The 27443-nt window shown below is 37.7% G+C and overlaps 1 non-coding gene across 1 annotated transcript; it reads left to right on the forward strand.

The window, feature by feature from the left end:
- Nucleotides 1–24189: 24189 nt before the first annotated feature.
- TRNAL-AAG (transfer RNA leucine (anticodon AAG)) lies at nucleotides 24190–24271 on the forward strand. The gene has a single exon. It is a non-coding gene; the product is annotated as a tRNA-Leu (tRNA).
- The last annotated feature ends 3172 nt before the right edge of the window (nucleotides 24272–27443 follow it).

Raw genomic sequence — 27443 nt, forward strand, 5'->3', positions numbered from 1 at the left:
TAAAAGTGACATAGAGAGTTTTCAAGCACGCGAGTGAGCAAAAAAGTGACCGACAGAGTGAGGAACCAGATCAGTGAGTGATCCAGAGCGTGCGCAAGCATGTGAGTGACTGAAAGTAAACAAGAGCATGTTCAAACGTATAAATGGCCAAAAGAGTGATTGTTAAAGCAAGTTCTCTTGTCAGTGAGAAATCAAGAGTCATTTAGAGCATGTGCAAGCACGTGAGTGGCCAAAACAGTGCAAGCACGTGAGTGACCATAGCAGTGTGCAAGCACGTGAGTGACCATAGCAGTGTGCAAGCTTGTGAATCACCAAAAGAATGACCTAGAGCACGTGTAAACATGTAAATGATCAAAACAGTGACCCATAAAGCAAGGAACCATGTCAAAGAGCATATAAAAGAGTAATCTAGAGCGTGTGCAATCATCCGAGTGACGAAAACAGTGTGCAATCATCCGAGTGACGAAAACAGTGTGCAAGCATGTGAGTGACCAAAATATTGTGCAAGCTTCTCAATCACCAAAATAATCACTTAGAGCATGTGTAAACGATCAAAAGAATAACCCATAAAGCAAGGAACCATGTCAATGAGCACCCAAAAGAGTGACCTAGCACACTTATGTAATCATTTGAGTGACAAAAACAGTGTGAAAGCTTGTCAATGGTCAAAAATGTGACTTAGAGAGTGTGTGAGCATGGTAGTAACCAAAAGTGTGACTTAGAGAGTGTGTGAGCATGGTAGTAACCAAAAGAGTGACTTAGAGAGTGTGTGAGCATGGCAGTAACCAAAAGAGTGACTTAGAGAGTGTGTGAGCATGGTAGTAACCAAAAGAGTGACTTAGAGACACGGGTGTACTTGTAGGAGTCGGGAGTGGGTGGCTAAGCTGGTTATAGCGAGCGTGGGAAATTCGAGGAAAGAGTGATCAATAGTCAAGAAAACTACACTTAAGTGGGAGAAGGGTGGCAAATTTTGTGTAGCCCACAGGCGGCAAAACTATATACAGGGTGATTCAGAAAAGATGGGAAAAACTTCAAGAGATGATAGTACACACCAATACAAAAAATTGTTATACGTGGGTGGACTGCAGCGCCAGATATGCATATCACAGCACGGTAATTTGCGTACGCCACAAAATACACGGAAGCTAGAACAAAAACTTGATTAGACGCAGAAAATTTCATAGTATTTGAAAATTGCCAACCGTCAGTTCGGCAATTTTTGAATTTTTTTTTTTTTTTTTTTAATTTACGTGCACCAACCCCATTAAAAGGAATCACCTGTTTTCTAATCAAAATGATCTCTCGCATTAGTGTGTTATCGCATTGCCACATACTCTGGCCTAACTCTCAGATTTTGCTGAATCAACTTCCCGGAAAAGTTTTTACTAACATATTCCCGTTACATAAGCCGAGAAATTCTACTTTTATTGACGCGATTCTCCGAACATCTCTTACAGACGGGATATGTACGCAAACCTATGGCTCATGAATAAGAATCTGATCGTTTGCCTTGTTTCAGAACAATCCAAGTCGAGCTTTGTCAGCCTTTAACAAAACCCTCTTTCGGAATATGGGAGTAACATTCCGCGTGATGACACGTACTCTGTAGATTTCGTATATGCACGTATAGCATCGCTCTCCTTTGGAAATTCACACGCCGAAATTTAATAGGTTCTTCGGAGCGGAACTTTGGCAATAAACGCTTCAGGAATTGATATGTTAAGAAATTTGCTGTATGACTGGGATTGAGAGTGTTCGGATCGAGTCGTTTGGTAGAAATCGATAAGAATGGTGTGAAACAGAATCAAGGGCCTCGTTGATGAATATGAATGAGTTCTATACTCTCCTCACAATCTTTTACATCAGGTTATTGATAAATATATCTTTATTATACTGGGTGTCCTGTAAGTGCTAATGCTGCCTTTATCTCGTCAATCGCTTGTCGTAGAGGTATAGTTTCAATTAAAAAAAATGCTCAAAAGGCGTTCGAAAATTACCCTGTGCTAATTTTGAGAGTCAAAACACAGTGTGTAACAAAATATAAAATATAAATTCCTATTTCGTCCCTCTGACCTCTTACTTGGAAATAGAAAGTTGTTTTCCTGTCTCTTCTGAGTCCAACAAACAATATTCCAAGTTTCTAAGCGCACGTTCACTGAGATATTGGAATTTAAAAATTGGATAAAAGTTGGGAAATCATAGAGTAAATAAGGGGAAAAGAGCGTTTTCCGTTAGTATATTTGCTATTCTTTCATAACCTTTCTCCGATTTCTGAATTCAAATATCTTGGCAATTGTGCACTTGGAAATGTAAAAATTTTAAAAATTTTAATTGCTTTTTTAAAATTTTTAATTGTTTTTTTAAAGTTTTTGAGTGTTTTTTAATGATTAATAATGTTTTTTTTAACGCCAGAGACATTGTAATTTTTTCTGTTGGCCTTAATAGATAGAGGGCAACATGTTTCTAGTCAAAAGTTAGATGACAAATGGATCGTAAAAAAATTTAGATTTTTATTTTGTTACACACTTAATCATCAATTTCAAAAATGGTACAGGGTAATTTTTGAACTCCTTTTGAGCATCTTTTATTATTGAAGCTATACTCTATGACGGACGGTTGACGAGATGAAGGCAGCAATAGCACTTACAGGACACCCTGTATAAATCCAATGTCATATATTTGTGTTTAGCAACTTTCTTTGCATAATCGTCTATAACCATCTATTATATCTTCAACTGGAAGTCATTGTGATTTGTAGATGTATGCCGTATGAAATGTAAATGTATTTAGTGCAGTTTATTCATTGGAACAGTTGAATATTCAAAATTATTCGCTTCTTTTCCTAAGTTTTTGAGCGAGCGAATTTCATGTTGCTATTTTGTTTTGACGGTGTAAGCATAATATAAATGTTTCATATCGATTCATGCTCGTATAATAAAATGCTCGCACGTAAAATGCATTATGTAAGTCCTAATTTAAAATATGCTTAAAAGTGATCAGAAATCACCCTATACTACCTTTTATAGTATAAATACAATGTGTCACAGATTAAAAAATATAAATTTTTCACGGTCCTCCTGTTCTATAACTTACAATTATAAAATTATTGCCTTGCCTCCCCTGAGGCCAACACAAAACATTCTATGTTTCTGAGGGAAATATTCGCTGAGATATTTGAATTCAAAAGTCACTGAGAAATGTTGGGAAAGAACAGCATAAACTAACAGACAACGCTCGTTTCCCTCATTTATGCTGTTCTTTCCCAACATTTCTTGGATATTTGAATTCAAATATCGCAGTGGAATACATGGGTTATTTTGAGGCTCAGAAAAAAAAGGGAAACAACTTTCTAGTTGAAAATTAAAGGACAGGGAGACCGAATTTTTTTTTTATTTTGTGACACATTATATTTTTACCATAAAAACTGGTTCAGTGCCATTTCTGGCTTAATTTCATAGGGGGATGAACGTTTGAAATTTTATATAGTCTTTATATGAGTTATGATTTGGAAAGATAATTTTTACCCCGTTCATTCCTTCAAATTAAATAACAGCGAATTCCAATCTCATCACTGGATGTGCTCGTAAAGGGTGGTCAGGTAATCCTTTTCGAACACACGGTATGCGGCGTCCTAATCTTCTATTGTGGATATTTCTACTGGTCCAAGAGTTCGCAATATTCTCTAATAAAACGTTCGCAAAATTCTCTGAATACATTTTTCTTTGTAGGAATCCTTGAATTATTGCTATTCTCCTCTGCAATCTGTTAAGGAAAACGGCCTAATCTTGACCTTTCATACCCAGAATACAATTGGTTGTTCTTCAGGAAATTATCAAGCAATGTCTTCAGCATATTAATATTCTATTCAATTTCTCTTGAGAAATTGATTCGCACTTTTTAAAACGAAGATGTTAGCGTTTTTCTATAAGAGACAACCTTTGCATCGTTACATTTTTATGAATCGAGCTTCGTGGGAAACAGCCACGTTGAATTCTAGAGGCTTAAAGGAATGATGTCTTACCAAAAAGGATATGCAAATTAGGTAAGTGACGCAAGAAAATGGGAGTGGCTTTATAGTTTTTCCATTTGCATCATAATAACAATCATCACATCATTCGTTGGTGTCCCAAGAGGCAAATTTTCCCATTGCTCTGACACCAAGTAGAACACGCACACGAATTGTGGGCCGTCTGAAGAAATTTTCTAGAGATTTCCCAGGAGTTTTTTGGGTTTTTTTTGTAGCATCGTTGGCGACGAAAGGCGAAAGTCATGGTGACTATTACTAATTTGGTAAATATTAGAGCCCATTTACAGGGGCTATTACAGTATAATAATATACCTGCAAAAACGATATACACCACATCTAAATAAAGGAGGATTCTTGTTCCTATCTGCGATATCATTTTAAGGGGAAAAAAAAAGCAGAGGAGGTCTCCTAGGGATGTATTCAAAAACTTAACTTGGAGTTGTTAAAAAAATACAAAAAAGATCAGCAGAGCAGTGAATTGTTACTCACCACGAGTTCAGGTGTTTAGTTTTATTAAGAAAACTTACCAAGTTGTAAATGTTGTCTAAATTACCATTTAGCATCAGCTGATGATACCCAAAGTAGATCCTTCTCGGGATTGAGAATGCAGGGCAACGTCCTACATAGTGAAGTGGAGTTTGGTCTTCTTCTCAACACACAGGACAGGTAGACGAATCTATGTAGCCACAGTTGTTTAGATGTTTTGCTAGGTTAGCATGACCAGTGATGATTTGTATAATATGTCAAATCTGATTCCTATGCAGTGAAATAAGTTTTCTGGTAATATTCGGTAAGGTTTCCAAGGCCAGTTTGGTTTGTCTACAGTCCTGCCTTGAGTTCTATTGCCAATAATGTTTATTTTCTGTCCATCATTTGATATACCATTTTATGGTTGACATGGAAACAGGATAAAAAGTTGCACCGTAATGATAAGAGAGAAAATTTTTCGTTGACAGAAAAGTTTACAAATTGTCAAAACTGCGATTCAAGATATTATTTCTCATTGTATTCATCATCACTCATAAAAATTTCGAAAAATTCGGACTGTTAATTTTTTTAATCACCATTTTTCACCTGACACTATCATTTCTCTACCGCTGCTTACTATAAAATTTCATACCTGTAACTCAGACCCGTACTATCGTATGCCCATTTTTGCGAATTTCGAGATATTTCTGTATTCTTGTATCTTGTAGTTCTCATTCTGTAGTTTAGGGACATAATATTGTGTTTTATCTAAAATAATTTTAATTAAAATTTGGTAATATAAAACATGATAATTTTTTAAAATTAACTAAACAAAATGAGATAAATTATTGTTTTCTCTTCATTCTGTAAAATCAGTAAAATGAACGTACGGTAGTATGGTTGTAAGGTATAGATATGTTGTGCAATTTTCTTGGACATGTGATTTTATTAATACATATATTTTTCTGGGGGAAGGGTGGCCACCATAATATTCCACGATTTAATATGTACCCGCGCTTCCTAATTACGATTATTTTTTTTCGAATACACTCATCAGAATTTGATCTAGCTGTTGCTGTAATGTCATACACAGTGAATTTTTGTAAGGTTAATAAATTCTGATGGGGGTGGTTATGCACAGGTCTGGAAGAATTACTTGACATGCTCGTAGCATGTAAATATTTTGACTCTTGTTTTAAACCGAACACGGCCCAGACTCGTCATTAGCCGATTTTAGCGTTTGCCCCCTGTGAAGGGGCGGGACCACGTCAAGAAAAATTTATCAAACGATCATATGTAATTACATAGGATTTTGCATATTAGAAGAGAAAACACGATGCAACTCAGAAACAATGCAAAATGCAAAAAAAAGAAATCACGTACGGCCATTTAACTTTTCAAACCACGTGCTGACTCTGGTAGATAAAATACTCATTGGGGGTATGTATTATATTAAAGTTACATGAACGAAGGATGTGTAAGTGTTTCAAGATTTTTCCAGACCTGGTATAGGAGTCTATCACGCTGTCTTATACAATCATATATGCAATATCAAGATTTTTTTGAACACATAAGTTTCTCATTTTCACCGCTTTTCTGTTGGGCTATCAAATTTCATTATTTTCAGTGTTTTTGTTTTTAAACTTGAAAATTATTTCTATATTTGTTTTTCATATTGCTTGAATTTAATTTTTAAGCCTACAAAAAGTGATATTTTTTGCAAAATATTATATTATTTTTTCAACTAAACTCTGTTTCAAGGAAACAGTTATTTTCTGGAAATTATGCTGAGGTGACCTCGGAAAGAAAAGTCATCATGTCTAGGTGGGTCTGGGGCAAGGATTTTTCTGATTGTTTTTATTCCGTGTTTTTTTTTATCATGTATGCAAGACGGCCTGGGTTCGAGTCCCGGTGGAGACATGATGACCTTTCTTTCCGAGTTCACAGTATACAGTGTAAATAGTATACAGAGCATAATGTCCAGAAAATAACTATTTCTTTGATATCTTGGGCGGAGAAAAAGCCATCTATTTGTTACATAATTTCTCTTCATTTGAATGCTTTGCAAAAACATTGACGAAAACTAATTTAGCTACGTTAAAAAAAATTCTCCGAATGACCATATTATTATCACTGTTTTTACTGCATTTAAAATGTAGACTTCCCTGCGAATTTCTTTTCAAATTTTATAGTAAATTAGACCAAAAATTATTGCTGAAAAAATATTTGTAGGTATTTTTTACATTTAATCTCGTTTTTTTAGAATTTTAAACAAGATCAAAAAAAATAAACATTCGAGATTAGCATGGTCTTTAAGTAACAAATATTTTTTTATATACTGTATATACGTGCTGGCATATGCAGTCATTTTCTCTTCTTTGAAAACCATAGGGAAAATATTTGTCTTAGATGAGAGAGCTGTTCCTGAATACCAAAATGTTGATTCCTGTTCCGAATCTCAAAATATTTTTCGTCTTGATTGACATGTTTGTGAAGTACACGAGGTACGGAATTCGTGATCATTCATTTTTATAGGATCTGCCAACCATGAAATTGCATCTGACATTCTTCATCTTCCTTTTCCTATCCTATCCAGGGAAAACTTCATACTTTACATGAGAGAGTTTTCAAGATTTGTAGGTATTTTATCATGTCATTTCTACACTTTTTTACACATAGAAATAAACTAAATTTCTCATGGTTTATTTCATTGTAAAACGTCGTTAAATCCTTCATTCTGTTTTTATTTCACATCATTTTAGTAATTTTTTTTATATATAAGACTTGGCTTTGATTTCGAGGGGAAGTTCTTTCAGATGGAGCTGTACAATGACGGTATATCGATACAAACACTCGATTAAAAAAAGTTATTTGTTACCAATTCTGATCAAGACATGCATAAGTAGTGAGAACGATCTTCTAAGATAGAGGTCTTCAACCTTTTCCTCGTCGCGAGCACTGTCAGTAATCATAATCATCAAGAGAAGAGCACATACGAATGAGAATGAAATCAGGATGATTTCAATCCCTGAATACAATGTATACAGAGTTTAATTGGAATTGTTGATCAAGTGCTCGCGAGCATGAAATCGGACATGAATGTTGAGCACTCTGGGTGGTTCAGGGAGCACCGTCGTGCTCGCGAGTAACGGGTTGAATATGCCTGTTCTAAGAGCGTTTTATGGTTTTTCCGTCATAATTTTGAGCTAAAATATTTAACTATTTCTACCAAGGCGATATTATGGTTTCAGTATTTTATGTTTACTTTAGGTCGAAGCCCGTGAGCAAACATAAACACAAACTTACATGAAACAAAGGAAAAAAAAACAAGGGAAAGGGTGAGTTGAGTCATACAGGGTGTCCCATAAGCGCCAATGCAGTCTTTATCTTACCACTTGTCCATCGTAGACGTATGGTTCCAATTTCAAAAATGCCCAAGAGGCGTTTAAAAATCACCTTGTGCTAGTTTTGAGAGTGAGAATACAGTATGTAATAAATAAAAAATCTAAATTTATAAACCCTCCTCTTTGTCACTGAGATACACTCATGTCCATAAATTAAGGATAATGCCAGCTCCGGCAAATAAAGGTTCAGAAACAAAACAAACGTTACTTATTCATAAAGCCCATTTATTAAACAAAAGAAAAAGAACAAAAACGATGGTGTATGTATGATACCATTCATAAAAACTACGATTTTTGCTCCCTGGAGCAATTGTAAAAAATATCTCCTTTACAAAAACTTACTATTACATGGTTGGTACGATGGTTAATACATTGTATGTCTCCCATGCGAGAAATGCAGTCCGTACAACGCCTAGGCATGCTGAGTATCAAATTATCGATCTGAACTTGGGGAAGATCGCTCTACTCAGTAAGCAATGCTCTCTGAAGTTCCGGTACACGCGTAGGTGGTGGTTGACGGGTTGCAACTCGTCGGCCAAGCATGTCCCACACATGCTCTATCGGATTCAAGTCAGGTGAGAATGCTGGCCATTCCATACGGGTTATATCCTCAGATTCAAGGCATTCGTTTACGATGTTTGCTCGGTGAGGACGGGCGTTGTCATCCATAAACACAAATTCTGCGCCCATGGCACCCCTGAATGAATGAACGCCAGAGGCTCTGCCACCGGACTTATCCCACTGCCGAGATCTCTTCCAGCCCAGCTTCGTGGCAGAGTCTGGGACAAAGTGAGTGCACCTAACAGTCTGAGTGTGTAGCTAGTGTTGTGTTTGATAATTCAGTGCTGCCATCTATACTTCAAATTGTGAGTGAAGTGTAATGATTGAATATTTGTAACGTTGTAGGCCTGTTGCTCTCTGTGGCGAGACTTTTCAACGGGGAGATCGGCTGGCATTCGCGCCTTGAAGTTGGAAACCACAGAAAACCAACTTCAGCCGACCACCACTGTGGGGTTTGAACCCGGCTCCTCGCGATGCGAGTCCGTCACTATAACCACTCGACCACCACAGCGGCACCCATAGCACCCCTAAAAAAACGCACATGTCGTTCCAGAATGATGTCCCGATAAATTTGGGCTTTCATGGTTCCGGTTTGAACATGCAGATCTGTTCTGAAACCCAGTATAATTCCACCCCAAACGAGCAATGCCGCACCACCGTAACGGTGTCGTTCAATGATGTTGTCTTGGTGGTAACGGGTACCTGGCGTTCCCCATATGAAAGTCCGACGTGAATAAGACTGCAAGCTAAACCTGGACTCGTCGGAAAACATCACACAAGCCCACTGTGACGATGTCCTCATTGCATGTTCTCTACTCCAGGCTAATCGCTGCCGACAGTGAGTTGCCGTGAGCGGAACACATCTGACAGGCCTGCGAGCATATAGACCAATATCTCCCAGACGTCTGTACACGGTTTGCCTTGAAACTGTGGTACCCGTGGCTGCAGATAGCTGATGAGACAGGTCGGATGCTGTGCTCCGTCTGCTTTTTTGGCAGTAACTGCCAAATACTGGTCTTCATTTGGCGTTGTAACTCGGGGGCGACCTGTACTGTAACGTCTACTGACATTTCCGTTATCTTGGAATCATTGCCAAAGCCTAGAGATGACACTTTGGGCAATTCCAAGTTCCTCGGATACTTCCATCTGAGTACGCCCACATTCCAGGCGGCCGATAATTCTACCACGTAAAAAGTCATCCACATGCGTCCTCTGTGTCATAACTATTCGCTTATGGCACTGAGCGCCTTACAGAACTCTTGTGAACAATTTCACTTCTTTGCCACCATTCCTTATATACTCTCCTCTTACACTCTCGTCATTGTGACGTACTATCGGCATCATCTGGTGGCTTCCTGAAATTTGCATATCATTCTTGCAGATGAGTGTGATAATTCTACAGGTGAAATATTTACTTTAGATTTCGATTTCCGTGTGATTCTGAATTATCCTTAATTTATGGACATGAGTGTATTTGAATTCCAAAATCGGAGAAAATTTGGAAAAAGTCAGCAAAAACTAACGGGCAACGATCCTCTTCCCTCATTTATGTTCTCATTTTCCAATTTTTCTCCGATTTTCGAATCCAGGTATCTCAGCACATATTGCACTTAGAAAAATGGTTTTTTATGTGGGCCTTCAGGAGATACAGGTCAACAATTTTCTGACTTCAAGCTGACGATAGGAGCAGGGAAAAGATTTAGATTTTTTTATTTTTGTATACATTGTATTTTCACTCTCAATCCTACAATTTAATTTTTAACAGCTTTTAAGCAATTTTATTTTTCAAATCGAAAATATACCTCTAGGATGGATGGTTGATGAGATTAAGGCCGCTAGCACTTACAGGACACCCTGTATACATGGTACAGACACTAGTGAAAAGAACATGTAATCATCAAATACACACAAATTCTAAGAATAAAGCAAACATATTTTACATGTGCGTGTTAATAATGCATGTTTTTGCAAATTTGATAACATTGCAAACTCTACCTCGCTGGGTAATCCAAAAACTGGGTAAATCGGAAAGGGAGGGGCGAGAAATATCGAAAAGTTGACCACGTAGGAAGAACAGCAAAAGGGCAGGAACAAAAGAAATGTAAATAAATCTGTGGAACATCGCCTGTCGCAAACAGAGCAATAGTGGTTGAAATGGCTGCCAGCCAGTACGAAATTACAGCGAGCCTGCGAAAGGGCTGGAGAGTGTAGGTCTTATTAAGAGCTTTCAAGTGAATGGTTTAGCACGTATGAGAAGTACAATATATCTCTCGAGTTGTTGAAATTTACAAAAAAATATATAAATCATAAATCGGTAAAAACTGCACGAATGGCTTTTATGTCGGAAATAAAAGAGGAATGTGTCAAACTTTCGATACAAACGTCCAGGCGATTTCTTATAGGAAACGACATTTGACGATGTAATGAATAAAAATGGATATTGAAGATCGTTCAAATAAATTCGATAACTTTGCTTTTATTCCGTGATAAACAAAATTGCATCATTTCTTACAGACACGTCAACTAGAACGTCTTAAAAATCGAATTTTTTAGATACCGAATTCAAGATTTAATACCTGTGATATTTTGTTCCGTTAGAATATATAAATGTGTGTGAATAAGCACCGGATGGAGTATCTATCTCTTTTTACTATTTTTCCTCGTTCTAAAATAGTAATAACTATTCAAATTTTTAACCTCCAAAATGTTATTAAAATTTTTCTCTATATGTATGTATCTTAGAAAAAATTCTTGAATGCATCAAAAAAATTTAAGAATTCGTCAGGGACATGTAGCAATAACTTTCATAACTTTCAGGGCTAAATTGACGTCAATAATAAGATTCAAGTAATTTGATAATTAAAGCGCTTATTTCAGAAACCCCATAAGTGAAGAATTTCTAATTTTGAGATAATCGAGAACAACATTCTCTCTCTCTCTCACACACACACACACACACACACACACACACACTATATGACTAAAAAAATAGATATTTTTTTTTTTATAAACAAACTTCTAAATGTGAAGGGAGTTTCTATGCATGAAATGTGTGGAAACGTCATGTACAATCATTATGGTTCAGGAGAGAGGGGCAGAAAAAAAAATTCCAGCCTCTGCAGTTATTTGGGGGTTTTTGCAATAAAATAAATCTTGAACCCTGTTTTATCATTTTTATAATATTAATAAGTTCAGTTAGGGGTAAAAATAACAAAAATTGTTTTCTTAGTAAGGCTAAACAAAGGGAGATTCATGCGATGCCGAAATATCACGAATCACAACTCAAGACGTTGTCCGTCAAGCTTGATCTGGAGCGAGAAGTAAGTTTGAAAGTGGAATCTCTGAAAACAAGGATTTGAAAGAGACTAATAGGAACATGCTTGAATGGAACGATGATGTGACAAAGACTCTAGAAGCCACGGAGAACGAGAGCAAAGCACTAAAGCGTAGAATTAATGAAGCATTCGAGAATTTCCGTATCAATCTCGAAGATGAGTCGAATTGCTCTTCGCGAAATGAGTGGCTCATCATATATCATTCGAATCGAAATAAACGAATTCGTTTAAAACCGATGTAATAATCACAAATATGACGCGATAATGCCATTTTCCTATGACAATTTGATTCATTATTTCGATCGGCATAGAAATATGGGAAGAATATTCAGTTTGATGCTTTGATTGTATAACTATGTATTCGTATTGGAAATACACGCATATATTCAAATTTTATTTTATAGAAACAAAAGATTCATATCATTTTAGTCGCACCACGGTCATTTTCTGCACACGAGGGCTAACTAGACCGGGACCCACAATTTATTGCCGGTTCCGAACGGCAGGCTTGTTTTTTATAGTCATTGTGAGGTTGATGCGCTAACCCCACGAAGTGGGACTCCCTGCGGTGATGTGTCGCCGTTTCTGTTGTACCCTCTGTGTCAGCGGAAACTTTCTGACAAGGAAAAACCGGGTACCGAACTCGTGACACCTCTAAACATCATTTGGTACTTTAGGCGAGTATCCTATATCCTATCGACCTGGGCTACCGCATCCGAAAAAAAAAACATATGTAGTGAGAAACTGAATTTTCTGGATGTTATATATATATATATTATATTATATATATATATATATATATATATATATATATATATATATTTTCTAGATGTTATATATATATATATATATTATGCCGAAACAAATATTTGGAAAGAAAAGTGATTTGTCTCCTTCGGGAAACGAGTTAGCGTGGCCGAGTGGTTTAAGGCACCAGTCTCTTCAGCAGCGTGGGTTCGAATCCCATCGCTGCCAGGGAATTCCGCAGAGGAATATGGGTGAGGTGCATGTCTGGTTTAGCAGTAGTTCAAGCCTAATTTAGAGCTCGTATGAATGCCTCTCCTCAACATAAGAGATCTATCTACCCGTCTTCCATCAGAGGAACTTAGACATGACTGGTGAATATATGGTACGTGCATGTACCTCTTTTATTCTAGCTCATTTAGATACCTTAAAAAAAAACCCTTATTCGACATATTTCCACAAAAAAAAAAAAAGACCGAATCCTTACGTTATTTGATGCAAGTCCATTAACAAAGAAGATTGATTAGATGGAGCTTTTATATTGTATTTCGAGATGCTGGACAAAGAAAGGCTGTGAGTGACCGGTTGAGGAAAGAGACAAACAACAGGCTTATCAATCTTGTTCACACATTAACAAAAAAAGTGACAGGAAAAATAGCCGCAAAGGCAAAGAAACGATGAACTCCGTGCTTTTACATCAATGTAAAAAAAAAGAAGCAAAATCTCGGCGTAAACTTGTAATTACGGAAAAAATTCCTAATTTCTAATAGCGAGACCAAAATCTCTATGTTATCGGGGTGCGAGATTTCTTTTTTAATTATCAGCAGGGATTGATTACACTGATCAACAACAAAAAAATTATATTCACAAAAAAAGTTTCAAAAGTTTTAGGAATATTGGGGCTGCGCCGATTTTGAAACTGGTGTTGGTTTTGCCGAATTGTCTCTAGATTTTGAGATAATGCATAATACTCTCAACACATTCCAACGTAGTCTGCAGTCAAGTTTTTACTTTTGATTTGTTATTTTATTGATATGGAGTGAAATTCTACTTCATCGGCCAAACGAAAAGGGGGCGGTAGACGAGCTTAGTTGTAACATTAAAAAAACATAGCAAATTAGTCGTAGAAAGGTTTTTAACAGCCGTCTCTGTGAAGATATATTTTGGGAAAAAAAAACTTCAACTGTCCGCGCGGGGAATCGAACCCACGTCATTTCACTTTGAGAGTGAACGCATTAGACTACAGAGGCAACGAATATCTCAATCTTTCCTAGGAGCTCGTGTGCACTGAACGGGACCGTACATGGACGGTGGGACCTAACTCAGGCCAATGCTCACAGTTGCTGACAATGCCACCAGATGGCGGTTTGTGCGAGGATAATTCTCCATCATTGGACATTCGGAAGAGTGACATCATCTCATTCAAGTATGTGCGCCAACAACTGATGCTGAAGAAATTAGTGATGTAAACTATATTCCTTTGGGGTCATATAATGCATACAGAAGGCTCACTAGAAGAAATGATAATGCTTGGGAGAATGGAAGGAAAGAGGAGGATGCAGACCGAGCACCAGATGGATAGAGGAGGTGTTGAAAAGCAGAGGAATGGAACTATCACAACTGAGACATGCTGCGAATGACAAACCAGCTTGGAGAGCCATGATCTATAGAGTCACCAGGAGTCAGATTCGACTCGGTGGTTCCTAACAACAACAACAACAACAAGATTATTAGTAGATCTTTGACGCGGTAAGAGTTAACGTTGAACTTACCGTGTATGTCGTACGCAGAGTTTCCGATTCGAATGGTAATTTTTTACAAGAGCGCATTCACACAAATGTGACTCCTTAAGCGGAGTTGAGTGACGCATTGTCTGGAGTTTAATAACATTAGAGCTCCCCCCCCCCATAGAGGACAACTGGGATTTCCAAAAACTGATCTGGTAAGCGGAGTGACGTGTTACCCGGGTGATGCACCAACGAGGTCTGACTATAATAGACATTTCAGTAAACGTAAGTTGTAATGAAAAAATATATAAGTTGTATGGGGTAAACATGGGGGTAAACAAGAGATAATGTAGATTACAAAAGAGCGCGTTAGATTCGGGGAAAGGGGGGGGGGGAGGAGGGAGAAGGATATGAAACGACTCGGGTGAGAAAAATAAATATTGTTCAATGTCAGTAATTTTGAAAGGAGTTAAGATTCGATTAGTTGAGATCTACATGAATGAAGACTGACAGTTGAAATCATGTCAGATGGCAGAGAGTTGTAGAATTTATGAATTATGAGTAATTGCAAGAGCAGATTCCGCATGCGCTCTAGGAATTTCTAGGCCTGTGAATCTCGAACTTTTGCCACCCGCGGTTCTCTTTGTCCGATTTATATCACATCTGCGACTCCCCAAAATAGTTTAGCCGATATATATTCACTTGTATGAGAACCACTTCAAAGTGTAAGTAGGCACACGCATCAGTACTTCCAACTCACCACTACGCTACTCACAAAGACTGACGACGTCCCTATGATCCACGACGCACACTTTGAGAAAACATTGTTATACGAGCATGTATGGGAGTTCCCTACGCGTTTGCAAGGGTTACTCTAAGCATGTAATTTTCAAAACCAATGCTGTGGTCGCGACAAGAATTATTTTTTTTATACAGTCTCTTTAGTGACTTGTTTGTGTAATTTTTTCTAGAGATTATCATCTCGATACTTTTTCCTGAGACAGGGAAAAAGAACAAAGTATTGAACAGTGGTTAAAACCGTTAAAGAGAGATCTTTCTTTATGCTCCCGCTTATATTATGTTGTGAAAAACGTCGTTGTCTTCATTACGAGGGTATTGAAGGCATTTGTATTTTTGTTGTGAAACTACGGAAGCTTTTGATGCGATGTTTCTGAAATTCTTTGCACTAATGATTGTGTTGCAGTCTGTTTTTGACGGCGGCGACTCAAAATATCAAGCAGTGCAAACAGGGTTTCACCGCGAAGGACAAAGTGAAGAGCATTTCGACTACAGTTTCGATCCGGATTATGAAACGGAATATGAATTTAAAAAAGGTTACTTCCCAATTAATATTACCAATGTTTTCGGTGAGAGATTCGAAGTTTATGCACGACCGAAGAAGGATCATGAACTCAGTCATACGATGGTGGAAACACGAGGACTGCAACATCCGAATTCCGTCCACGTTCAAAATTTTAGCGCCAAATATTACGAATTCACGAACTCTACTGCAACTGTGCAATTATACAAGAAAAAAAATCGTCAATATGAAGGTTTCGCTTTGACCAAAAGGGGTGTGTTTTTCCGAATAGGAAATCCGGGCGTTTCTCGCATAAATGATTTCGCTTTCGCTTCTGAATCCATTTTACGTGAGTTTAACGAAGGGGTGACGAAAGAGCCTGATGAACACTTGCGTAGTCAAGATTCCGATGAACATGATAATCTCAACACGGAGATGAGCCATAAAGAGAGAGATATTGCCCAACGACAGACGACAAATATCGGAGACAATGTGACAACCAAATCACATATTTTCGAAATTGAGATTGTCGCGGATGCTTCTTTATATGATGAAAAAAATAGCGACACCGCAGCGTACTTGTTCATGCTCTCCAAGCTGGCCGACGCAGTACTTCATTGGACGGAATTTGGATCGAATACAATAAGAATTATCAACAGAAAGATCACTGTATTCACGAATAAGATGGATCGGCACTACCCATTTCCTGAAAGTGTTCATGATTTCCGAGATGTGGGACATTATTTTTCACGCCGTCACAAATGCACATACAGTGCTGGAATTCTAGTAATTAATTTTCCCGTAAAAGGAATTCTCAATTCGTATGATTTCTCAGAATCGTTGTTGTGTTCGCGTTATAGTTGGGCAATGATTAAATTGAGAAACCGTAGGAATGCGAGAAGGCATTTATCGGCCATTGCTCACTCATTTCTGCATGCGATAGGCCGTCTATTGGGATCAGATTTGGACAGTCCTAAAAACCGAAGATGCTTCCCAGACCCGATAACTGCCGAATATATTATGGGAGAAGATACTAAAGATCGTTTACTAAAGATTCATAGATTCTCTCCATGTAGTATCGAAAGCATAGTGAAATTCCTTGAGACTAAATTGCCTAAAAACTGCGAAGCAATAAGGACTGTTCCCGTATGTGGCAATGGCATCAAAGAGAGTGGAGAAGAATGTGACTGCGGAAGGCCAGATATGTGCGAACAAGTGGACAGGTGTTGTACTCCCAAGGGTGGTCTCGGCAATGATGCCGAATGTACCTATCGTAAACAGATGAATAGAACCTGCAGTAGCCTAGAGGATTCTTGTTGCACTAAGAACTGCGCCATGCAAGTAAGCGGGAGGTCATGTGACTTCAGTCCCGATGGTTGTGTTATGCAACAATGCGATGGCTCGTCGAGAGTTTGCCCGAAAAACAAAAAAGTCGCTCTTGACGGCACATATTGTTATTATAGTGAAAAAAATACCATGAAACCAACACATAAGTGCGTTCGTGGATATTGCGGCAGATCGTTCTGTGAGCGAAAAAATATGGCTCCATGCAATTGTGCAGGCGCTGATGCTTGTCGGGTGTGTTGTTATGATAGTGTGAGCTCATCTTGCGTTCCGGCACAGGTCCTTGGAGCTTTCGAATATATCGAAGGGCAAGATGTTTATTTGCCTAACGGTACTGAGTGTGGTGTTGGTAAAATATGTGATACATCTGGAATGTGCCAGATGGTGAAAAAGACCCCGACGAATGGGAGTTTAGAAACTACGACTACAACGAGTACAACTGCATCGACTACGACTTCAGCCACTACGACTACAGTGAGTACTACTTCAGCGACTACGACTGTAGGGAGTACAACCACAGCGACTACGACTACAGTGAGTACAACTACAGTGACTACGACTACAGTGAGTACAACCACAGCGAGTACGACAACAACGACTACAACTTCGACGACCACGACTACAGTGAGTACAACTACAGAGACTACGACACCAGCTAGTACAACTTCGACGATCACAACAACAACGAGTACAACTTCAACGACTACGACAACAGTGAGCACAACTTCAGCGACTTCGACTGAAGGGAATTCGACTTCAGTGAGTACAATTTCATGTAGTACACAGAATGCAACTACATCGACTACGACAGGACCACGAAAACATGAAAAAACCAGAGAGTGGATCTATTATGTATCAAGTGCGACAGTATGTATTGTGTTGCTTTTATTGGCTGTATTTGTGGTTTGTTGCAAATGCATTAGAAAACTGACAAGTCACGATTCGGTACAGCCGATCGCACCAAAGGATAAGTTTAGAATCCTGTTACGACGACCTAAGATTTTAAGGAACGTGGGTCAGGAATTGCATATCATATGAACGTGAATAAAGCTTTCGGCATGTTCAAGTATGACATTCATTTTTTACGGATTGAAATTCATTGATTTGTGATTTTTCTGTTTTTTGGTCTGATCTTCTAGTTTTAAAATGCTTATTATGTCTCAATTTCACTCTAACACTACTTATCAAGCCAGGTTTTTTTTTACCCGCCCTTTAGCTAATGGTAGCTATTTTTATAGTTCGGTATCATTATATATTTTCTAGTGAAACTCTCTTTACTCTTTGTGTGTGAACACACTAATCGTCACCACTACCAAATTGCGTACAAATCATAATTTTTCATAGACATGATACTTTTTTGTTTTCAATTAGAGAGAATTTATTTATTTACCTTTTTTTATACCTTTTTATTATAATAATACAGCCAGTTCAACCGATGCTACTGATAGCGGTACGTCTTGGCTACAAATTATTGATGAAAATATCTCTTAACCCATTTGCATTATTCGAAAAAGTGGAAAATTGGCCCATATCACCAAATTTTGTATTTTTATTTTGTATAAAGTTAGAAATATTTCAAAATGAAGAAAAGCGAAAAAGAAAATAGCGTACACAGAATTTATAATTTTACTTTGTTAAATGAAGATATACATTGAAAATAATTTGAAAAATTAAATGTAATAGTTTTATACAGTATGTTAGTACACTAGTGTTTTGTTCTTATGCATTAAAAAAACTAACGCGCATGTATACGCTTTGGCGATATTGGCCACGAAAATTCCGCACATATAATGCGCTTATGATGCAAATAGGTTAAAAATAGTTATAAGCGTAAAATGGTTAATAGGATCTGAGGAATAAAAGAAAGTTAGTAACTGCAAGAACTTTACTTGAATACAAAAATGCAAACAAAAAATTATGCGCATGTTAAGGACTCAATATTTTGAAGAAAAGTGGATGTAAAAAGAGTAAAGTTATAACTCCCCCTCCCCAAAGATAAACAACGAAGTCATCATTCACAGCTCCATGTCCACCAAGAAAGTAGCTCGATTGTTCACTTGAATTCTAATGTTTCTACAATATTTACAAATGATGTTATACGCAATCAGTAAGTTCGCATATGACGCGTGCTCTATGCCAACATGTCTTTCAGCTGAGTTGCCCCAACTTGGCTCGTTATACAAGAGGACTGCCTCACTGTTCCATAAAAGTTTCCTGAGTCATTCCAGCACTTGAATACAGGAAATATATTCAACACTCTACACATCGCAGCTGTTCAGAACGTCTCAACATATTCTATTGATGGGTCTCAGAGAAAAAAAAAACATTTTCCTGGAAGGAAAAATGAGGAAACTTGATGCCCTCTTCTCTGGGAGCTCCCATCACACCTGAAACTACAATGGTTGAAGCAAAAACCGAATCAGGCTGCGCTCATGGACGAAAAATAGAAAATGTCCGGAGAAGGGTTCTGAAATGCAAATGGTGTGATGATGATGATGATTATAAACACTCCGAAGAAGAGGGAAAGAAAAAAAAAGTAGAAACGGACTGAGATATCAGCAGATGGTGAAAATCAGCAGATCGTGATAAAAAAACAAACAGTATTGTTCGAGTCGTGCACCTCATTGAGTGGCCTCTTCCTCTTCTTTGTCTTTCTCCTTAGGTATGTGCGGGTTAAAAAAAAAACAATGTAATTATTTTAATTATTTTTTCGGCACTAGTATCTATTAGGCACTTCCGCACCTCGTGATCGTTTCGTGTTCCGCCTAAGATGGTTCGGCAGTTTCGATACTAGTGCTCAATGCGGTAGAAAAGAAAAGCTCTACGTCAACTTGCCCTTATTATACCAACTAGCCCCGCTCTCCCCTTACGAAGATATTTAATGACTGTCAAGGACTAGCATCGCGTGTTACTTCACAAAGGTCGGAGTGCTTGAAATTCATGCATTCTTTTTCAAATCTCCTTCAACGTATGGGACTCGCGATAGCAAATAGAAGTCGAAACAAATAAAGGTGGGGGGGGGGGGGGAAAGGACATTTTTCCTCAAATGCTGTAGTTCTATCTCGTGAATGTCGTCAGGTCCACGGGGATAGTTTTTCCTTCGCGGCTATTTTCTACTGTTTTAGTACGGTAGTCTCGACTTGTATGTGCGAGATGAAAGTAGAGTTCGAAATTCGTGTAAAATAGTGTCTTCGAGTTGCGTTTATGGCTGTTCCGAGAAATAACTTAAAGGCGTGTCCGGAAAATTCATCGAGCAGCAATTCAACGAATGGGAAATTCATCACTAGGGAAATTCACTGACAAACACGCCATCGACATCAGTTCCACATGAGCGAATGTATGATCGCGTGAGCAAGTGAACGAGTGAGTGAATGAATGAGCAAAACTGGCCTGTAGCTAGCTCGCTTTCACTCACAAGACCACTAAGTCGGTCACTAGGTTGTTCATTATATCACTCTCACTAACCATGAAATTGTATCTGACATTCTTCATCTTCCTTTTCCTATCCTATCCAGGGAAAACTTCATACTTTACATGAGTGAGTTTTCAAGATTTGTAGGTATTTTATCATGTCATTTCCACACTTTTTTTTTTCACAAAGAAATAAACTAAATTTCTCATGGTTTATTTCATTGTAAAAAATCCTTCACTCTGTTTATATTTCACATCATTTTAGTGATGTTTTGTTTATATAAGACTTGGCTTTGATTTCGAGGGGAAGTTCTTTCAGATGGAGCTGTACAATGATGGTATATCGATACAAACACTCGAATAAAAAAAGTTATTTCTTACCAATTCTGATCAAGACATGCATAAGTAGTGAGAACGATCTTCTAAGACAGAGGTCTTCAACTTTTTCTCGTCGCGAGCACTGCCAGTAATCATCATCATCAAAAGAAGAGCGCCATTATAGCTGCAATTCTGACATACGAATGCATGAAATCAGGATGATTTCAATCCTTGAATACAATGTGTACAAGGTGCTTAATTGGAACTGTTCATCATTGATCAAGTTCTCGCGAGCATGAAATCGGACATGAGTATTGCGCACTCTGGGTGGTTCAGGGAGCACCTGGTACTCGCAAGCAACGGATTGAACATGCCTGTTCTAAGAGCGTTTTACGGTTTTCCTTGATAATTGAGCTAAAATATTTAAGTATTTCTACCAAGACGATATTATGGTTTAAGTATTTTATTTTTACTTTAGGTCGAAGCCTGTGAGCAAACATAAACACGAACTTACATGAAACAAAAGAGAAAAAAAGCCAGGGAAGGCGTGAGTTGAGACATACAGGGTGTCCTGTAAGTGCCAATGCAGACTTTATCTTATCACCTGTCCATCGTAGAGGTATGGTTCCAATTTAGAAAATGCTCAAGAGGCGTTTAAAACTTACCCTCTACTAATTTCGAGAGTGGGAATACAGTGTGTAACAAACAAAAAAATCTAAATTTTCGAACCGTTCCCTTGTCGCTGAGATAATTGAATTTAGAAATCGGAAAAAAGTTGGAAAAAAAAAAGTCAGCAAAAACTAATAGACAACGTTCCTTTCTCCTCATTCATGTTGTCCTTTCCCAACTTTTCTTAAATTTTTGAATTCAATTATCTCAGTCGGTATTGCACTTGGAAACATGACTTTTTTGTGTTGGCTCTCAGCAGATACAGGTTTGCAACTTCAAGCTAGAGCACAATAGGGGTCGTAAAAAATTTAGATTTTTTTTTATTTTGTTACACATTGTATTTCCACTCTCCATACTGGTACAGGGTAATTTTTTAACAGCTTTTAAACATTTTTTTTTAAATTGAAAATATACCTCTGATGGACGGTTGATGAGATGGCCGCTCTAGCACTCACAGGGCACCCTGTATACCTGGTAAAGCCACTATTGAAAAGAATATCTAATCATCAAATACATACAAATTCTAAGAATAAAACAAACATATTTTAATGTGCGTGTTAATAATGCACGTTTTTGCAAATTTGAAAAAATTGCAAACCTTACCTCGCTGGGTAATCCAAAAACTGAGTGAATCGGAAAGGTAGAGGTGAGAAATACCGAAAAGTTGATCACGTGGGAAGAACAGCAAGAGCGCAGGAACAAAAGAAATGTAAAAAAATCTGCGGAACATCGCCTGTCACAGACAGAGATTAGTAGAGGTTGAAACGGTTGCAAGCCAGTACAAAATTACAGCGAACCTGCAAAAGGGCTGGAGAGTGTAGGTCTTAGTAAGAGCATTCAAGTGAATGGTTTAGCACATAGTTTCCCAACCTTTTTTGTCCCATCTCGCCCCCCTTCTTCAAAAATGTTTTTCTCCCATCGACCCCCAACGCAATCTAACCCATAGGATCCAATGTTAAACCCGTAGCTTCTACCGCCTCCCTGAAACATTCCATCGCCCACGTTGGGAATCACGTTGGTTTAGTTCGTATGACAAGTATAATATGTCTCTCGAGTTGTTCAAATTTACAAAAATATATAAATTATAAATCGATAAAAACTGTACGAATGACTTTTATGTCGGAAATTAAAGATGAATGTGTCTAACGTTTCGATACAAACTTCCGGGCCATTTCTTATAACGAACGGCATTTGACGATGAAATGAATAAAAATGGATATTAAAGATCGTTGAAATAAATTCGATAACTTTTCTTTTATTCCGTGATAAACAAAATTGCATCATGTCTTACAGACACGTCATCTAGAACGTCTTAAAAATCAAATTTTTTTGATACCGAATTCAAGATTTAATACCTGTGATATTTTGTTCTGTTAGAATATATAAATGTGTGTGAATAAGCACCGGATAGAGTATCTATCTCTTTTTACTATTTTTCCTCGTTCTAAAATAGTAATAACTATTCAAATTTTTAACCTCCAAAATGTTATTAAAATTGTTCTCTATATGTATAATTCTTTTTCTCTCTTAGAAATAATTCCTGAATCATCTTAACAGAAAGAAATGATTCTTGAATGCATCAAAAAAGAGTAAGAATTCGTCAGGCACATGCAGCAATAACTTTCATAACTTTCAGGGCTAAATTGACGTCAATAATAAGATTCAAGTAATTTGATAATTAAAGCACTTGTTTCAGAAACCCCATAAGTGAAGAATTTCTAACTTTGAGATAATCGAGAGAAAAAACCTTCTAACATGACTAAAAAAAATAGATATTTTTTTTTTTTATACACAAACTTCTAAATGTGAAGGGAGCTTCTATGCATGAAATGCAAACGTCATGTACAATCATTATGGTTCAGGAGAGAGGAGCAGAAAAATAAAAATTCCAGCCTCTGCAGTTATTGGGGGGTTTTTGCAATAAAATAAATCTTCAACCCTGTTTTATCATTTTTATAATATTAATAAGTTCAGTTAGGGGTAAAAATAACGCGAATATCACGAATCACAACTCAAGACGTTGGCCGTCAAGCTTGATCTGGAGATAGAAGAAAGGTTGAGAGTGGAATCTGAAAACAAGGATTTGAAAGAGACTGATAGGAACATGATTTAATGGAACGACGACATGACAAGACTCTAGAAGCCACGGTGAACGAGAACAAAGCACTAAAGCGTAGAATTAATAAAGCATTCGAGAATTTACGCATCAATCTCGAAGATGAGTCGAATTGCTCTTCGCGAAATGAGTGGCTCATCATACATCATTCGAATCGAAATAAACGAATTCGTTTAAAGCCGATGTAATAATCACAAATATGACGCGATAATGCCATTTTCCTGTGACAATTTGATTCATTATTTCGATCGGCATAGGAATATGTAAGGAATATTCAGTTTGTTGTACTGATTGTGGATAACTACGTATTCGTAATACACGCATATATTCAAATTTTATTTTGCAGAAACAAAAGATTCATATAATTTTTGTCACACCAGGGTAATTTTCTGCGCATGAGGGCTAATTAGACCGCGACCAACAATTTATTTTCGGTTCCGAACGGTAGGCTTACTTTTTATACTCGTCGTGAGGTTGGTGCGCTAACCCCTCAATGGGGGACTCATTGCGGTAGAAATTTTTTTATGCGGTCATGTCGCGTTTCTGTTGAACCTCTGTGTCAGAAGAAACTTTCTAGCAAGGACGAACCGGGTGTCGAACTCGCGACACATTTAAACATCGTTTGGTACTTCAGGCGAGTATCTTATGGACTTGGGCTACCGTGCTCGAAAAAATAATCATACGTAGTGAGAAATTGAATTTTTTGGAAGTTATGCCGAAACTAATATTTGGAAAGAAAAGTGATTTGTCTCCTTCGGGAATCGAGGTAGCGTGGCCGAGCGGTCTAAGGCGCTGGTTTAAGGCACCAGTCTTTTCTGGGGCATGGGTTCGAATCCCACCGCTGCCAAGGAACTTTTGCCTCTTTGGAGGAAACGGAAGTAAGTTGCTTTGCATCAGTCCGGGGTTGCGAGCGGTTCTATCCATCATTTGATCATTTTTGTCGCACCACGCCTAAATAGACCGGGACCTACAATTTATTGCTGATTCCGAACGGCAGCCGTTTTCTATACTCATCGAGAGGTTGGTGGGCTAACCACTCGATGGGGGGAGTGCCTGCGGTAGCAATCTTTTTCTGTGGTCATGTTGAAGTTTCTGTACCCTTGTTGTCAGGAACGTTTCTGACAAGGACGAACCGGGTATCGAACTCGCGACACCTCTATATAAACTTTCTTTGGTACTTCAGGCAAGTATCTTATCTGGGCTACCGCGCCCGCGGTTCTATCTATCTATCTATCTATCCATCTATCCTCCGAAAATCGAATTGGTATGCGAGGAGATCCGGATTCGATTCCTGGAGGAGACAAATCACTTTTCTTTCCAAATATTAGTTTCGACATAACATCCAGAAAATGCAACTTCTCGGTATGTTTCGGGTCGAAAGAATACAATCTCCTAATCATATGTAGTATCATTCACTATTCTACACAGTCGGAATCTTCTCTTATTTTAACTTCAGATGTCGGCGAACTCAAAATCATGTTGTGAAATGCAGCATAGTCTCTGTGATATATTCAGAAAGCTTTTGCAGATTTTAATTTTTTTCCTTGTTGATTGGGATTTTTCCAGCTGGGTAGAAGTTTGAAACACTTGGCGGAACATTTCAATTAATTTTGTCAGGAAGAGTTTTCTGAGTGATTCTTAACTTTGTACGTATATAAGTGGCGTATTCTTTACCCTAAACTCGTGATTTGTATACCATTATATTATTATAAGTTTTTAAGTGCCTGGATTAACTGTACCTTTTCTCATTTTTTTCATCTTTTTCAGAGACACTTTTTTTTTAAACTTAGGAAACAGGAAACTTAAAGTAATCAATAGAACCCTCAAAATACAGAATAATCAGAAATTACCTGTTTAACTCCCTTTTGGTCTCATTAAATCCGCCGATGACGACAGTGCTGCTAGCTGTTACAATTTTTTAACGTAGAAATCCCGTAAGTGATGACGCTTGCGGGGTTTCTGCACTAAATTAATATTTCAGGGATGCAAAACGGGGGGGGGGAGGGGCATACAAAATGTGTTTTTTTTTTAGTTTTGTTCAGTTGGGTTTCTGCACTAAACGAAGCGTCTATCAACACTACAAGAAACCAGTGTATTAACTCAATTTCAAATTTTTTTTATCAGTTATGGAGTTCCTGAAATAAGCGCTTCAATTATGTTCGTGGAGTAAATTAGTTTCGCAGGTAGTGATAAGAAAGTCTATCTATCTGGTATGGAGACTGGTTTTTATTATAGTGCTACCGCCACCATTGGTGGGCATTTTGAACTGAGAGAATAATGACAAAATACATGGTGGACGAGAATTCCTGAACACATTTCAAAATGCAATCTTAAATGAACCAATAGGCACACACATAAAAAAAAGTGCGGTTTACAAAAATACTTAAAAAATACTTATCGTGACTTAGAGTTGTTCTTTTGTGACATATTGAAAAAATAGTTCAAAATTTCACACACGGATAGTGTTGTGTCACGGAACACTCTACATCACAAATAAAGACTGGCATAGATGATAGTTGCGGGGGGGGGGGGAGGATGAGAACCAGAAAATATTGCGGAGTAGAGGGCGGCAGAACAAGAAAGTTTGAGAAACTCTGATTCACGTCCAGCCTGAGTTAAAAGGATGCTCATATTGAAATATGGTAGTTTTATGCAACTCAAATCGACAGAAACATAAATTATGCACTGTTCGTGTAGAACTTACGGCCGTATTCACCAACACAGTTTCAACTGCAATCGCAGGTTAAACGATCAGCGATCGACACGGATTGGTTAAAATCCTTAATTTAACCAATCCGTTTCGATCTTCAATCCTTCCACCTGCGATTTCAGTTGAAACTGTGTTGGTGAATACGGCCGTTAATGTGCTGACATCGAGTTCAGACTAACACAGTGTCATCTGTGAGTGAAACTTTGAGCTATTTTTTAAATTCATAAAAAAAATACACACACAATAGAGAACCTCTCTTAACGGGCTCTCCCCATTTGCGGATACCTCCCGTTAACGGACACTTGTTGGATCCCCAGTCCAGTGGAATAGGGCGTTAATGCATTTCACTCCCCGTTAACGGACACTCTTGATAGTGGACAGTGAAATCAGGCAAACTATTAAATTTTTTCCTAACTCCAATTTATTAATTTTTTTCATAAATCAAGAATTTATTGTATTCAACGGCAATTGTATAATCCCAAGCTCGTATTGGTAAATATGATAATCCGTCACTTAATTACTTGATTAACTGACATAACTATGGTCCAAGATACTCATTTCAAATGGTAATGTCGGTCGCGTTTGCACATGTTGATACATGTGAAGAAAGCCAACATAACTGATTATGAACGTTTATTTCTTCTTCACACATATTTTAATTTAATTTCTATTGAAAAATATGTGTAGTGCCGTGTACGGGTAAAAATAATAAATTTGTTTAGTGAAGAGAAGAAAGGTTATAATTTTTTTCATATCTATCAGACTTTATTTGGGAATTATTCATAAACGCCGGTAAAAGTGATAAATGTAGTGATATTTAATCGAACTTTTTTCACACACACACATCGAGACGATTAGTGATTATGTATAGCCACTGGTGCATCACGTTTACATACAGTAACACATAGAAACCAATTACGACCGAAGCCAAATGTCGTATAAGAGTGAAAGTTTTCTAAACAAGGTTTTACTGTATATCGTACCTCCCAATAGCGGACACTCCTCATGAGTATCTTGTCCCATGAGTATCCGTTATCGAGAGGTTCTACTGTATATATATACCCTAGCCCATGATAAGTATTTTAGTGTGAACGGCACCATTTTATGCCAATATCGGTTGATTTTGCATTAATTTTTAAGATTTGAAAATGTGCGTCTAGGACTTTTTGATCACTCTGTTTACCTTCTTCAGAAATATATATGTGAATGGCGATAAATAGACTACTGTGTGTGTGTGATATTATTATAATCAACAAAGCAAAATATGTTTCTGACATTTTCGAATATTCGATTAACGGGCATTAAACAC

Source organism: Pholcus phalangioides, unplaced genomic scaffold (genome assembly GCF_987345545.1).
Source record: "Pholcus phalangioides strain wild (caught in Gottingen) unplaced genomic scaffold, Ppha-v1.0 ptg000004l_1, whole genome shotgun sequence".
In the NCBI taxonomy this organism is placed as follows: Eukaryota; Metazoa; Arthropoda; class Arachnida; order Araneae; family Pholcidae; genus Pholcus; species Pholcus phalangioides.